Source organism: Delphinus delphis, chromosome 10 (assembly GCF_949987515.2).
Source record: "Delphinus delphis chromosome 10, mDelDel1.2, whole genome shotgun sequence".
Lineage (NCBI taxonomy): Eukaryota > Metazoa > Chordata > Mammalia > Artiodactyla > Delphinidae > Delphinus > Delphinus delphis.
In genome coordinates, this window is record NC_082692.2 from 20,125,658 (window position 1) to 20,142,095 (window position 16,438).

The following is a 16,438-nucleotide window of genomic DNA, read 5'->3' on the forward strand; positions in this document are numbered from 1 at the left end:
CCCCCTCTGCGTCCCCTTCACCTCCCCCTCTGCGTCCCCCTCACCTCCCCCGCCCTTCCCACCTCTGCCCTCCCGTGCGTCCCGCGAAGTCCCGGCGCCCCTGGGGCCGGAGTGGTGTCGGGCAGGGTCGCTGGGGGGCGCCGGGAAGTTTGTTCCCATCTGACCGCTTGCAAAGCCGAGTCCCGAGAGGGCCGGCGCGGGGAGGAATCGGGAGACCCGGGAGCGCACTCTGCTGCGCCGCTGGGACACCCCCCAGGCGCCTCCTTCCGCCACGACCGGGGGTCCAGGTTGGCGGAGGAAGGGGGCGGTCTGCCAGGGTCTGGGGAGTTCTGGAAGCGAGGAGAATCCTTCACAGCGCCCAGCCCAGTGTCCTCAACTCGGGAAGTCCGGGAAAGCCCAGCACCGGGACGGCTGGCGAGCGCACAGTGGGTCGCCTCCGGCACGTGCCAGGACCACCCTGACCCCAGGAAATAACCGGCGGGAGGTGCCCCTGTGACGTACAGACTTGGGGGAGGGGGGCGCTAGTCCGGTATAATGACTGAGCCTAGCAAGGCGTGGCTTCGCCTAGCGAACTGGGAGCGAAAGGGTTACAGGACTGACGCAAACTCGGGCCAGGAAATTGAGGGTTAATGATAAAAACCTTATTTCAGTAATGATTAACCTACCGATTCTCCCCATCCCGGATCTCTTAGGGAACCTGTGTGTGGTACCCTATGCAAGGTGACCCATTGTTTGAGTCCCTTGAGGGTTCTTTTTGGGGGAGTGGTGAATATTTTGTCTTGGGGTTTAACTTAATTAAGTGGATGGTTAAAATGGCAGAGCTTAAATGAGGTTTGGGGGGAAGAGTGTTCGGAAAACCAAGCGTTTAAGCGCGCGTGTGTGTGTAGCATGTTGTATTGTAACAAGGTATGTGTTTCTGTGTGCGTGTGTGTTTTGAGCCCCAGTGACCTGTATTCCTTACTGTCCCATCCTTGGCACACTACACAGCCTACAGCTCAGAAAGACGTTTAATCGGTGATGACAAGAGTTCTAACCGCCCATTCATCTGCATCTGAGGAATTTGCCCCTCTGTTTCACCTTCTAGCAGTAATACTTTGGAGGAGTTTGTGTGTGCTCTTGCATTAGTGACTGTTAGCTCAGCAGGTGAAACTAGATGTAAAGAAGCTGTTGCTAGGCTTGTATGGAAGATAGAAGCTTCTGCTTTTGTTGAATTAAAATAAACCTAACTACCAAATTTAGGGTATTAAGTCTACCCCCCCTTGCCCCCCAATCATGCCTCTTCTCTCCCCAACCCTGTAGAGTCCACTGGGAGTGAGTGGTCCATCCAGTTCTGGGAGGCTGAGATCTTTCCAACACCCTTCCAGGAAGGAAACAAACACCCAGAACCTCTGAAGATGCCTCCAGAGGTCCTGAGAAAGAGAATTTAGGGGCGGGTTTGCCTCACTGGCCAGGAGATAAGGATAACTAAAGAAGGTGGCAGAGTTTTTAATTAGTTGTCCTTGAGCCTGGTGGTGAAAAGTTTAGGTAATTACCCAGGAAAAAGGGCGATGAAGGATAGGATGGAAATAAGGTACCTGGTTTATATTGATGGTCCTCAAAATAAATCCTTTGGTATATTTTAAAAGTTGAATTTAACCCTTATCTAGAAATGGAATTTTTGTGTTTATCGAGTCCTGCCCATCTCACATATCTTTCAAACAAAAGACAAATGTTTTTGTGATAGGCCCAATATGATTTTTCTGGGCCTTTAAATGGTCTAATTGGCCTGGGCTAGGGGAAATTCCTGCATCTGCTTTAGTCTCTAATTTCAAGTGCTTGCAGGAGTTCTGCTCTCATCAGTTCAAAATGGCAACCACGTGAAAACTTCAATATAGTCCCTGAAGCTAATCCCCCAAGGCATTTAAAAAATGTGTTGTGTATCTTTCTGATTATTAAAGTAATACATGCTTTTTATTTAAAAAATTTAAATGCAGAGAAGAATGAGAATATATGTCACCCATGTTACCACTCCAAGATAGCTACTTTTGACCTATGGGTATATAACTTTCCCATCTTTTTCTTTGTGTATGTATTCTTAAATCACTTTCAGATGCTCATTTCCCACAGTTCTTTTTAGGGGAGGGACGAGCAGCCTGTACCCGTTTTGAGTTCTGATAAGATAGGAGCTGCTCAGAGAACTCCCTGTGTAATGAGCTCCCCGACCTATCCCCCACACCCTGGCCAACATTCCACCTCATTGCTGTTCCCTGGACAAACTGTACTTTTTCTTGTTCCCATGCCCTTCTCTTTGCTGGCACTGCCCTATCCTCCCCTCCTTCACTCTTCTTATCTGAGTGGCTCTAAACTCTTTGTGGTGGGTTTCCAATAAGAATATTTTGATCACCCCTTAGTAAGCATATATTTATTTGTTAAGCTGCATGCATACTTCATTTAGTGTGTGTAATCGAAAACATAAACTGAAACACATTGCAAATAGAAGTAAGTTCTGTTTTCTTCCTGCACCCCAATGGATTGTATTGTGCACTGTGCTTTGGAAACCAGTGGTCTATTTCCTCCTCCTTCAAGCTTCAGCTCAAGGGTCCCCTCCTCCCTGAAACCTTCATGTATCTTCTTGTCCATGATCTCACGGTAGTGAGTGCAGATTCATCGAGTGACATCAATCCATCTAGTGGCTTACAATCATCCACTAGATGGTAAGCACTTGTGGAAGGCAGGGGTCATCTCTAGCCCGGCATCTAGTAGAGTAGTTGGCACACTAGGTATATTTGTTGAATATATGAATAAACCAAAATGATTATAATACACATTTCAGAGTGGTGGGAGTATAAAGGAGTTTGCTATGTTTTGAAGGAAGGTAGAATCTAACCAGCAGGAGAATAAGGAAAGTGCAGCCCAGGAAAGAGAATAATATATACAGGATCCTAGGGGTGTAAAGGATAGAGAGGATAGAGATAAGTGGGTGTGTGCTGAGAAGTTAAGCTGGAAAAGTGTGAAAGGCCTTGAGTGGCCTGCTGCAAGGTTTGGGTTCATTCAAAAATGACTGTGACTCATAGAGCAAGAGGGACACGATCAGATCTGTGGCTTTGGAAGGGTCGCTTTAGTTCTGGGGGAGGTGTGGTACAGGGGCTGATAGGTTGGAGGTGGTAGGCTTAGTCTCGGTGAGAGATTCTGAGGCCCTGAATGCAGGATCAAGTCCACGGGTCAGGAGCTGTTAGGAGGTGGTCCTAGGAGAGGAGGTGACTGGCTCCCTGAGAGAATGGAGTTGGAGATAAACAAGATTTCTAACTTCATTAAGGGCCAGAGGAGGAGCAGGGAAAATAGTGACTTTGATTTGGGACCTGTTCAGTTTGGGGTCCTCACGGGAGTCCCAGAAGGGCCTTCCCGCTACCATCCAACTTTTCAACTCTCCCCTTCTCTCTCAATTCTGCCTTTGACCACTCTTCAGGGATGCGGTGGTATGAAGATTTTGAAAGGACAGATGGCCAGGAGCACCCTGACTGAATTGTTTGGGCCGGTTCTGGTTCTTTGCCATATTTCCCAACCTTCATGTCAAGGCACTCCTGGAAAATGATAATACGTATATGGCACTGTCATGAACACAGATCTGCTGGGGGCCAGAGGTAACCAGCCAAGGGATTTTATAAATTCCTGTTGTGCTTATGGTCTGCCTGCCTGCAATATAGTGCTCTATGCTACTGCCTGACTTTGCTGCTTTTTTTTCTTTGTGTGTGCTTGTCCTCTTTGCCCAGCAAGATTATGTCATGCCTTGCATGGACTGGTATTATATCATATGCTTTTATATTTGCCTCAGCATCTGAGCACACGGTCCAAGGCACAAAGTAGGCGTTCATCGAATACTTGGTGACCAGTAACTATCAGGCTGGTTAAAACAAGCAACAACAACAAACAAACAAACAAAAAAGAAAACTAAAAAGAAAGAAGACAATAAAAAATAAAAACAACCAAAAATGCTCCTTCAAATGCTGTCCTCCCCAATGCTTTTCTCTTATTAATAAAAGAATATAACAAAAGTATTCCTTTCTTTCAGAAAGCATAAAGGATGTTATTGGCAGAAAGATAAAGATTGCATTGAAGAAGAAAGTAAAGTTGGAAGTGAAGGGAGACAAAGTTGAAAACAAAGTGCTGGTAAGTATTAACGTTTTTCTTAAAAACAAAGTTGGGAAGTAAAAATGTTTTTCTCCTCTATTGTTTTGATTGCCTAGTTTTCATGCAGCACTGGTTCTGTGTTTTATATTTTGTTCGAAAGTTCTGATGCCCATTTTGTCCTAGGTTAGTTGGAATATTTGTCCACTGAAAGTTAAAAGTAGGGTTAATTTAAATTTTAGAGACTGAAGTTTTTAAAAATTGTCTGTCTTAATGTTGTAAAAAGTCACCCACATCTAGGTCATCTCCTAGAGACCGTTTTCAAGTTATTCAAAGTTGGATGTTAAAGGGGGCTTGCTTATTATCTTTGTTGTGTCTGATTATCTGATGTTATTTGTGAGGACTTGAGATGAAATTTTTAAACTCCTCCTATGTCAGTATAATTATTAAATTCTCTCAAATGTTATATCGGCAGCCATCTCTGGGTGATGGTCTGAGAAGGCGAAGAAAACATTTGTCTTTTTAAATTGGTTTTGGTGTTTGGGAGGGAAATGCCGGCTCCTCCCTCTAGCTTGTGAGAAGAGTTGCTGGGGGGCTGAGGGACTGGCCCTTGTTGAGCACAGGATTGCTAGGGAGTTGTCAGTGCCTGAGTTGTACCTTTAGAGAGGTGAAAAGCCTTTTGTGGTGTTTTAGTGGTTTCTGTGTTGAAACTGTGGCAAACCTTAATTTAAGCTTAGGTAAATATACCTTGTTTGTGTTTTTGTTGGAGAAAATATTCGGTTTCATCTTTTTACCATTAGAAAATTTTAAACATATGCAAAAGTAGAGAACAGTGTATTGAACTTTATATACCTTTCATCCAGCTTCAACAGTTTTCAGCATTTTGACAATATTGTTTTATCTCATCACCGTTTCCCCCGCCTCACACTTCTGGAGTATTTTAAAATAAATCCCAAGCATATGTCATTAAAAGAGAATATTTTTAATATTCTGTTTCTTCAGTTGAAGTTGCCACAGAGTTTGAAGTATCTTTCTGATACCATCTGTCTTGAGAATCTTTTAAAGTATCTGACTGCCTTCCCCTGTGGATGGAAGATTGTGCTATTGATGGATGACTTCTATCTCTCTGTGTACAAATCAGGATGGCAGAGGAATTGAAGTGGAAAAACGTGATTGAGTGACTTTTGCCCTGCAATGAAATGTGTTCACACAGACTGCAGCATTAAGGTTACCAATAGCAGAAATGATGGGTGTCATCATTCTGCTTTATTTAGTTTTAATAAAGAGTAAATTTCCTTAAAGTATGTTTTACTTATTGTTGTTCAGCCACAGGATAGAGGTATGTTTTGGCAGTGGTAGTGCAGAGAAGAAATTTTGTTTCTGCCATTTGTTGTTTTATACGTTTACAGTAAATCTTCACAAGACGGATTCACCTTTATACAATTTAAATATCAAGTAGGTTTCCTGCAACAGTCTAACATGGTATGTGGTGTTATTTGGTATGGACACTATTCATCAAAGTAGTATTCATAAACCCATGCCATGAGTAAAATTGGCAAAGTTAAAACTGCAAAGACAAATTTACATGTCCAGTGTAATAAAGTTGGCACCATTAAAGAATAGTTATGATTGGTACTTACTGTTAAGATGTTGTCGGGGGGGGGGTGGGGCTCTTAATGTCAGCTGGAGTTGATTAAGGTTGTAACCAAATTACAAATGTATTTGAATTTAAGCATTTATCTCCCCAAATCTGGAATCTGAGCAGTTTCTAGTGGCTTGGGGTAAACTTGTCTTGCCTGTTCCTTACTTGCAGGGGCAGGAATTGTTAATAGAAATATTCAAGGTTTGACAAGCTTCAGGTTTGAGCAGGATGGTCTACGAATTAACCTTTTTAAGTCTTTGATTTTCGAGTTTCTGAATTCAGAGAAATTCATTTACTTAAAACATTGGGAATTTCCTTATAATTTGCATTTCTGACTTTCTTTTGGCTGTCAGTTCAGTAAAATAGGGTATACCCGAATTGGCTTAAATCAGTATTTCTGTTCTGATTTTTATTTCTTGTTCCTTTTCCCTAAGTGCCCCGCCCCCACCCCCCCTGCCCCGCGTGCTCTTAGTATCCTTCCTTATAAAGCTGGGAGTGTGTTATATAGGACTTGGTTCCTTCTTTTCACACTTTGAGACTTTATGCTATTTCTAGCTTATCTTTTGTAGAGGGTTTATCTTCATCTTCCTTCTCATGGTCCTAAGAGCTGATGTTCATTCAGCAGGCTCTGTTGGACACTTGATTATGCATTGCCGTATTCGCTCCAGCAGCAGCCCTCTGAGGTAGGCACTATTTACATCTGTATTTGGGGGAACTGAGATTTGGAGAGGCTAAAGGAACTTGTTTCAGGTCATCCAACTAATGAATGACAGAGCCGGGAGTTGAATGAACCCAGATCTGTCTCACTCAGAGCCTGTCCACTTCCCCATTATGCTCAAAATAGAAAGAAAATATCCTTTGGCTTGTTCAGTGGTTGCAAACTTTCAGGAAGATTTGGACTTTAGAAGGATTAGTGCTCCCTTGTGTGGATTTGACTGATTGATGGATAACATTGTACATTGCTTGGTTCTACCCTTGTTGAGACTCTCCCATGTGCCAGATGTACAAGATGGACGTAGATTCTGACTTCATGGGATTCAGAGCTCAGAGTCGAGTTGGGAGGTAAACATCTCTAGAGGCAGAGCTGTGAGGTGTGCTGTGAGCAAGATGATTGGGGGCACATGGGAGGAACCCCTGACTCAGGCCTGAGGGTCAGGGAAGACTTCCAGAAAGAAGGCAAAGGTAAACGGACACCCAATGGATGAATAAGAGTTACTAAGGGAAGAGAGCAGAGACATGTTATAGACAAAGGAAACAGAATATGCCTGGAAGCCAGAGAGAGCTTAGCACGTTAAAGGCAAATACTAAGTACAGCTGGAGCAAGGGGTACGGGTGGAGAATGGCTGGGCTTAAAGCTGATTCTTTTTCTTGCAATTGGGATCAGGTGAAAGTTGGGACGGGTTCAACAGGTCTCTTCCCACCACCTGTTTCTCATGACCATCACATGAACTTTATCCTCCCCTCTTTTAGGGAGGCAGTAGGACTCAGCGGTTAAGGCCTTGGACCTTGAGTCATGCCCAGTTCACACTGCAGCCTAGCCACTTGATAACGTTGTTCAGCCTCAATTCCTTTCTCTAATGAAACAGACCTTCTATTTGTACATGGTTTCTTTGTAGATTAACTGGGATGTATCTTAACACTGCTTAGCACAGTGCCTAGTACACGATGAACTCCCAACAGATGATAAAGCAGAAGGAACCGAAGGGTTGTGCATTCTGTTTTTTCAGTGGCACCGAAAATGCCTGTTCTTTCCATGCCCAAGTATTCACTGCCTTTATTGAGGGATTGAGCTTAGTTCACTCTAAGGCCAATAATTACTTATAGTTTATGGTACCTTTTAAGCTGGATGGAGTGCAACTGATGAGATCCCAAATTCCTAAGGTATGTGCTGGTCTAGTGAAATCAGAAATCGATGTTCGGGGGGAAACCAAGTTTGACAGTCAAGTGGTAAACAAAGATAAACCAGCGTCTTCACTGCATGGCTTTGATTCAGAGCCTTTAGTACACCTTTGTGCGTAGTAGATTTCTCAGAATGAGCGGAAGTATACTGTCTTTCTCAAACTTATACGGCCAGAGACCCTACTGACCATAGTTTGGGAAACTGGGATGGAACAGGTCCAAGCTGGTGCCTTTGGGAACAGTTAAAGGGAACATGGAACAGACTAGAACAGGCTCTCTGTCATTGGAGTGTCCTCCTGGAGGACAGTTCTTTGGCCTGTACGTTTTGGGGACTTTTTTTTTTGGCCGTGCTGCTCGGCATGTGGGATCTTAGTTCCCCAACCAGAGATCGAACCCGTGCCCCCTGCAGTGGGAGCACGGAGTCTTAACCACCGGACCACCAGGGAAGTCCCCGGCCTGTACCTTTTATCTAAGTTGTGGGCAGGTCTGCCGCAAGCCACACACTGGCACCATGTCATCCTTTGCTGTACGGCCTTTCTCTGTTGTCTTTAGGGGATGTCATCAGGAAGAGATTGTGTTCCCTAGACTCTCAGTCCTTCCTCCCATTTGCCACTTGAATCTCCACCCAAGTTTTGTAGTACCTGGACTTTTTTTTTCTCTTTTTTTTTTTTTGCGGTACGCTGCCCTCTCACCGTTGTGGCCTCTCCCGTTGCGGAGTGCAGGCTCAGCGGCCATGGCTCACGGGCCCAGCCGCTCCGCGGCATGTGAGATCTTCCCGGACCGGGGCACGAACCTGTGTACCCTGCATCGGCAGGCAGACTCAACCACTGCGCCACCAGGGAAGCCCATTTATAGATTTTGGTGTGAAAATAAATCTCCATTTCTCCCTTTGAAATGCCAAAGAGTATAATTGTGGGTTTGTATAGGAATTGCCTTTTTTTTTAGAAGCTGTCATTTTCCATTTTCCAGAATGGCTGAATCATTGTGTAGTCCTACCAGCAATGCATGTGTGATCCAGGCAATTTGGTATTGCCTGGCCTTTTTTTTTGAGGACTAATGGTTGAAAGAAAAATGTTGTCAGGGGAAAGCAAGGTCCTCCACCCACGCTTCTGCTGTTGCTTGTCTGCGGGAGAGGAATGTGTCTCTCTCTCCAGAACAGTGCCTCTGAATTGTGTAGATCTGTTCCTGGTCTCAGCTTTGTTTTTCCTGTTTCACTTTGGAATTTGGGTTCAATCATCTTTGCCAACCCTTTGTTCTTCCACATCCCTCTTAAAAGGGGGCAGAAGCAGGACTCTCTTATTAGACTGAGCATGTCGAGGAATGGCATGTAAATGTAACCATGTCAGTTTGTTCACCGGTTCCCTTGAAAACACTTGATCCATCCTTCATTTATTTTCTTTTGAAAAGGTAACCTGAATCTCTTTAATGTATTTTCTCTTGTTTGGCTATTTATTTATAACTTTTGAGCACCTGGATTCGGCTTGATTGGAATAACTAAGTTAACTTTAAGACGAGGAAAAGTAAAAGAACGTTATTTGGGGTAACATGTATCCTTAAAATATTTTGGTGGCAGTGCTGTCTTTCATTAAAATATAAACTCTACTCCTACCTGTTTATTTTTAAAAAATGCATTAAAAAGGGAATATCTCTCACCTAAAAGTTTTGTAAGCATCTGGCCCACATGATCAGGAATCAGTTTAAACCTCAGTCTCTGATACGGAAAGCGTTGTTCTTTTACACGAGGCCATGCTCTTTTTTTGTGGCTAGTCTGTTTAATATTTTCCTAATTCCCCTGTCTCTAATACCTAACTTGATTCAGCAGCACGACCCACGGCACAGTCACTTCTCAGACAAATATTCACTCTGGAAATTACATTTTGCAGCTACTTTCAGGTGACATCAACCGTAGCCGATGGTTTCTAGACTTTTTTTAAAAAAAATCAGTTGTACCCTTTTAAAACACATAATTTTCCATGGGACCAATAAAATAGTGCTATTTTAGGAGTGTAAGTGTGTTTTGCAAATTTATAGTTAAAATCCAAAATATTAGTATAAACCCAATCAGTGATGTGTGTGAGGCTGTTTTGATGAACATAACTTAGAAATAGAGGGGAGATTGGATTTGGTTTTGGCTCCTTAGTATAGAGAGACTCCCTATTTACCCTTTAAGTAGTACAAATGTCACAGTTTTTAAAATAGCTACTTTTGCAATCTCGGGATGCTTTCCAAAGAAATAGAGATGTCAGGAGACACTTTATCCTGAGTTCTGCACAAAAGTGGGGTATCCTGACAGCAAAGCTTACCTCATTGTTATCTCCAGTAAGTTAAATTTGGTGTAAGATCAAATCATGTGTTTGTGTTTTGTCCCAGCAGTTAGAATAGAAGTAAGAATGAAATCCACATCAGATGTTTGTAGATTGCAGTGGCTTCCGAAGAATGCTATTGGAAAATCGTTGTTCTAGGCCTCCGGGTTTACTTCCCTCTGCAGGAGGCTTGTACCAGTTGTTGGGTAATTTGAACAGTTCTCTTTGTGGAACTGTAGGAGCCTCAACTTTTAAGGATCACTTACAATTCAGCGCATAGGTAATTTTCAAAGCGCCTGGGTGAAGTTACATGACGAGAAAATTGAGCTTTAGAAAACAGCAACAACATTGAAACAATCTTCAGGAGTAGGTATCAGAGAGCACACATTGTTGCCAAGGGTCCTGGCAAAAGTTCTGGGAAACTCAAAATAAAATAATCCGTATTTGAGTACTTCAGAATTTTCCCCAACTCAGAACTGGAGTCAGCTCCCGCTGACCTCTGGGTAGGGGTTGGAGGCAGGCTATGGCTCTGGGCACATGTTTCCAGGAGACAGTTCTGGCCAACTTGAACTTGTTACCTGAGCTGCATTTACATTCTACTTTCTCATCTGCCCCAGTTTCTTCTGTAGTTGGGTTAGGTGAGTCAAATGACCTTGGGCAAGAAGCTATTGAACATACACCAGCCTTGGTGTAACTTTTCATTGTTCTTAAAAAGATAGTCCTTTCCAGCCTCTGGGATTTAGGCACCTTGGGGAGGGGGCATTTTGGACCAGGAGGACTCGGGAAATCTAACTAGAATATGCCATGAATTGGAAGAACTCATTTTTCATAGTCGTAAAATAGGTACAGAGAAAACAAAACAGAAAGGCTTTGGTGAAAGGTTACTGTAACGCCTTTATGTTTCATTTCATTAGAAACGCTGTTAATATCTTTTGTTAAAGTAGATTGAAAATGCAACTAAAATCTGATGAAGGATAGAACTCTCCCCCTTTCTAAAAAGCTTGTTGTCTTTGAACAGAATACAAGGATTTGGATTGGTATATATGGGGCCTATTGTTTCTAAATCTTCCTGTGCCCTATTACTCTCTGTCTGTCTCTCTGCCCCCCTCTCTCTATCTGTCTGTCTCTCTGTCTCTCTCTCTATCACTTTCCCCAACTCTTTGAGAAAAGAGGGGTACAATAAAGGGAGGAAAGAAGGATGCTTGGGTGGGGTGTGTGTGGGTGTGTGTGTGTTTACATAAAAGTCTGTTCACTTTCACCCATTGGGTCCTTTCCTTCATCTTGGTTGTTTGGGAGAGAATTTTTCTTTTTTGAAAACATTATCTCTCGATGAACCTTTGCCAGCAGGTATCTTTGTCTCTTTAGACACACTGGGTGCACAGCAAGTCCTCTTAGAAGTAGAAGTAGGGCTGTACAAATGCCCTGAACTGTGCTTAGAGCATCTCCAGCCTGTGGCAAGGGTTTGGGATGAATGTGCTGAGTTCCCACTGAGGAGGCAGGTGTGTCCATTCCTGCTGATCCCTGGGCTTTGGGGTCTCAGGAGACATTTACGGGCATTGACTGGGATGAGTAGGCGTGTCCTCCAGACAGGATCTGGTGTGGACGGATTGGCTTAAGCAGACTCTGGGGAAGTTTCTTCAGCCCTGGCCCCTCTTGATTGCTGCCCAGAAGATCTTGAGGCTGGAGGACTCTTGGTAGCCCTCTAACCATGCACTCTAGCCTATGAGAAGTTGCTTCTGTAGCATCCCTGATAGCTGAGTATCCACTTTCTGCTTCAGTGTTTCTGGTGATGGGAAAAGCAAGAATCCCAGAAAGCCCTTTCTTAGTTCAGGCTGGAACCTGCTTCTCAGTAACTTCTCTGAATTTACTGTAATGTAGGCTACTGGAACATCATAGGACAATTTTGCTCCCTCCTACATGAGTACGGGTCAGGTATTTGAGGACAGTTATGTTTTTCCTTGGTCTTTTAGTCCTCAGGCGAAACATGCTCACTTCCTACAAATCTTAATCCTTGGAGGACATTGCTTTCAGACTTTTCACTGTTCTGATCGCCTTGCTTTGGACCCATCCTACTTTACCAGTGAGCCTTTTAAGCTGTAGGTGTTTTGGGGATTACAAATGTTTGGCAAACACTGTTAAAACTGAATTAAACAGACTTTCTCAGAGTCTTTAATGGGCTTTTGTGGATTGTGCCACTTGAAGGGGGGAATGCAGTGTGTGGCATCACAGAATCTGTTCTCCAGACTCTGTAGGAAACATGGGTGTGGGTGCAGTCGGCCAAGTGAAGAGTACCAGCTGCACGTTGCTCTGGCCAAGTAAAAGTTTTCTTCTTGTTTTTAAAATTTTGAAAGTATCTATGCTATTTGCATTACTAAAAAGTTATAAAATATAATATAGTAAAACTGAAGCATCATCTAGTCCTATCAATTTGGATGTAATCATTGGAAAAAATTTTTCTATGCTAACATACATAAACTATATGATCTGTTTTTAAAATGGAATCCTGAATCCTATCTTGTAACCTACTTTTAAATTTTACTTTTTGAGGTCAAAGCTTTCCATGACAATTATATATATATTATATAAAATACATATAACATATAATACATATATAATATATATAATGTTTTGAATTTCTGCCTGGCACTCTATTAGCCCACTTGAGAAGTATACCATAATTTATCTAACACTTATAATGAGATAGTTAGGTTCCTTCCAGGATTTTGCCTTATAAGTGACACATCCTCACTTTTATTTTTCTTGGATAAATTCCTGGCAGTGGAATTGCTGCCTGACAGACTTTTTAAAGGATGTATTTTTCACCTGATCGTTATTCAGGAAGTCTCAATAGAGAATAATTCCCCCACCTCATTAATTTTATTGTCTTTAGAAAGGTCTGCTTAGCAAAATGGCTGGTTCTCTTTTTTCAGGTCCTTATATTTCTTAGGCAAGGACTCCTTGGACCCTAGCTCCCAAGGCAAACTTTGTCCTTGCAGTTTAGGGCCCTTTTAGGTCTGCCTGGGTGGATGCGACATTGTCTTCTACTGGAGTATATTTGCAGGCGAGGAGTCCTGTGGCTCTGGTGTTTGCCGGTGGGTTCCGGAGTCCCGGGTCTTGCTCGGCCCTGGCTCCTGCTGAATCAGCCACAGCTTTTTCGTGGCTGCACCCCAGCTCGATGTGAGACTGCATTATACAATTTAGATCTTTGGTCTTTGCTCTGGTCTCAAGACTTTCTTACCTTGGGTCCTTGAGGCTCTGATAAATGGTAGCTGAGCAGATGTGCAACTGATAAGGCCCATGGCGCTTTCATTGGATGAAGTGTAGCTAAGTAGAACCCTAAGCCAGTGTGCATGTACAGCTCGTCTGGTGTCTCAGAAGATATTTTAGTATCATAAGGAAAGGAGACATTGCTTTTTCTCTCAGGCAGTTCTGAAGGCAATTGACTTCACCTGTGTAGCTAACATCCATCTCTTAAGTGGCATGGTCCTTCCCCACCCCACCTACACCTGCAGAGTAGTTCTTGCTTCTCTTCCCACTACCTCACCCTTTCCCTGTCTCCCCACCCCTGAGGGGGTGTGTCCAGGTCACGAGGACCCTTGGGCTCTCCTCCCACGAGCAGCTCCTGCAGCCCCATCTTCCTTGGTGAGTCCCTCGAGTGTTCAGCCTGCATTTCTCTCCTTTCAGTGCTGCCCTTGGGTACCATGTTGCCTGTGGTTATCTTTCCTTCCAAGACTGGCAGGTGGGATGAGATTCCTCAGGGAACCTCTTATGCTTATCAGAAAACAAGCACGTAGGACCCCTTCCATTTTCAGAGTTACATTCTCAGTCCCAGTGTGGAACAGACAAGTGAAAAAATAGAACCAGAAGTAGGGAAGTTACTGAGATTTCCGAAGTCTTGCAAAGTCTCTTTTAAGACAGTTTCTCTGCAGTTTGATTCCTGACTCCCAGGCCTGAGGAGCCCAGCAACACTCTCTTGTTGAATCTGAGCTAAAATATGGCTGGTGAAGTCCAGGCTGGTTGGTTAGGTGTTACCAGTGGGCATTTTCGGTTTCCTGAATTCATCTGTCTGAAATCGGTTGTCACTGGCAACCAAAAGAAGATTGGATCATCCCTCCTAGGCATGAGAATGAAACCGAGACCTGGAGAGAAGTACTTGTGGTTCTTGGACAGATCATTTTGGCACTTGGAACATTTCAGCCCTTTTTCCTTTAAGTCTCCAGGAGCCGGTTTCTATTTTCGCCTGCATCCTTGGGGTAGCAAAAATGTTGCAGTCTGGGGAAACTTTTTGTACAACTTAGTTCACTGAATCACGGGCACTGCCTGTGCTGATGGAAATCAGAACCAGCCTGCAGGGAAAGGCTTAGTTCATTGGGCACTCGGCTTGTGCGGCTGTCTCCATCGCAATCTCCTGGGTGTCGTATTCCTTATCAGAACTTTCACCCCCTCAAAATTTATCATTGGTGAGTTACCTGTGAAGTTCGGTTTCCGTTTCAACAGTTCTCTAGAAAACAAACTTCTGAAGCTCCAGTAGCCCTTAACCCTCCATCAGTTTACAGTCCTCTAAGTGGTCTCTGCGAGGAACCTGGTAGGTCTCTCTGTCAATATTTCTCTTTCTCCACAAGGCCTGGATGCAAGAAGTCGGTCCAATCCTTCCTGTCCAGTGTTGCTTCTTAACAGAGCAACTGGAGCAAAGGAGAGGCTGTTAGCACTTTGTCACTTAGAGTTTCTTAAGCATCCTCCCGTTTGAGAGTTCTCACTGCAGAGACTTAATGAAGCGTCTGTCTTTACATCAGATACGCGCAGGTTGTCCGTGGAACTGAACAAGTGTTGTCAGCAATGCTGTGTGTGCAGGAAGCCTTCACACTCGGGTCCTTTTTGGCAGGCTCTGTGTTCTCTGGGAATAAACAGTTTCTCTACCCATCGGAGTAGGGCTCCATACTTTCATATTCTGGAGAGTCATGCTTGTGGTATAGTTAGCCTGAAATTCAGAGATGGCTTTTTTTTTTCTTTTTAAATATCTTTGCAGACATTTTATACTTTCCACTCTCTTAGAGGCTTCCTCTGTGTTATGGGATCAGTCTGCCTGGGTTAGAATCCTAAAACTACTAACTATGGGCAAGTTATGTAACCTCTCGGTGCCTCACTTTTTTCATCCATAGAATGGGTATAATAATAGAACCTACCTTTAGATTTGTTTTGAAAATTAAATGAGACATTCCATATAAAATATTTTAAATAGTGTCTGGCATAGAGTAAGTCCTCAAGTCTTAGTTATGGTTACTGTTGTGAGGGGTGTTGCAGTGAACTGTGCTGAATGCTCTGATATGAGAATCTGGTTATGTGTCCATAGTCATAGATTACTTGGATATATATTATCTGAATAGCCCCAAAGAAGTACTTCTTTTCTTTAAAAATAAATTTATTTATTTATTTTTGTCTGTGTTGGGTCCTCATTGCTGGGCGCGGGCTTTCCTTAGTTGCGGGGAGCGGGGAGCTACTCTTCATTGCGGTATGCGGGCTTCTCGTTGCGGTGGTTTCTCTTGTCGCGGAGCACGGGCTCTAGGCGCACGGGCTTCAGTAGTTGCGGCACACAGGCTCAGTAGTTGTGGCTTGCGCTCTAGAGCGTAGGCTCAGTAGTTGTGGCGCGCACAGGCTTAGTTGCTCTGCGGCATGTGGGATCTTTCCAGACCAGGGCTCGAACCCGTGTTCCCTGCATTGGCAGGTGGATTCTTAACCTCTTAACCACTGCACCATCAGGTAAGTCCCCAGAGAAGCACTTCTACTTTGCATCTTTTCCTGGCTCTGTGCAAGATACCTGTTTTGATGTTTTCTCTGGTCAGAGCTCTTGAATCCAGTATCGGCTGTCTCCACAAATGGGTTTAGGATCTTTTTTTCAGTCTGCTGGTCTTAAAGAGGGTACGTGGATTTTGGAAAAAATCTTTCTTTAAGAAAGGGTTTAGGTATGTACATTGTTGAGATATATGTCTCTGAAGACAGGACTGTGCATTTTCTGTGGGTACATTTATGCCTCCTTTTCCCTGCAGATCCCGATGTATTCAGAAATATACTCGAGTTCCGCTTTCACTTTCAAGTCAGATCTCAAAAAAGCCAAAAATCAGTAGTTGGCCCCTGTTCATCCTCGTGGGGCTCCCACGGGTCCTGCCACCTGTTCGTGGTACCTCACTCCGATTGCTTCCTCTTGGGTTTCGGTTATGATGGCTCTTGTTTGATGCCAGGGGATTTATTTGCGTTCATGGGCTCGTGTAGCTCTGCTTTTCCACCATTGAGGACTCCTGGCCATGCTGGATTCTCACTTTCTAAATAAGTGTTAGAGCAGCATTTCTTAGCCGCAGCACTGCTATTGATTTTGCACCCAATAATTCTTTGGTGTCAGGGGCTACCTGTGCGTTACTGTGTGTTTTACTAGCATCCCTGCCTCTACTCACTGGACGCCAGCAGCAGCCCTCCCTTCCCCCGGTTCTGACAAATA

The 16,438-nt window shown here is 43.8% G+C and overlaps 1 protein-coding gene across 1 annotated transcript in view; it reads left to right on the top strand.

Moving 5' to 3' along the window:
* Positions 1-4,062: 4,062 nt before the first annotated feature.
* The window catches only part of CARMIL1 (capping protein regulator and myosin 1 linker 1), a 321,444-nt gene continuing 309,068 nt past the window's right edge, over positions 4,063-16,438 (top strand). The window contains exon 1 of the mRNA XM_060023517.2: positions 4,063-4,146. The gene's annotated coding sequence lies outside the window, so the exon portion shown is untranslated. The remainder of the gene's footprint in view (positions 4,147-16,438) is intronic.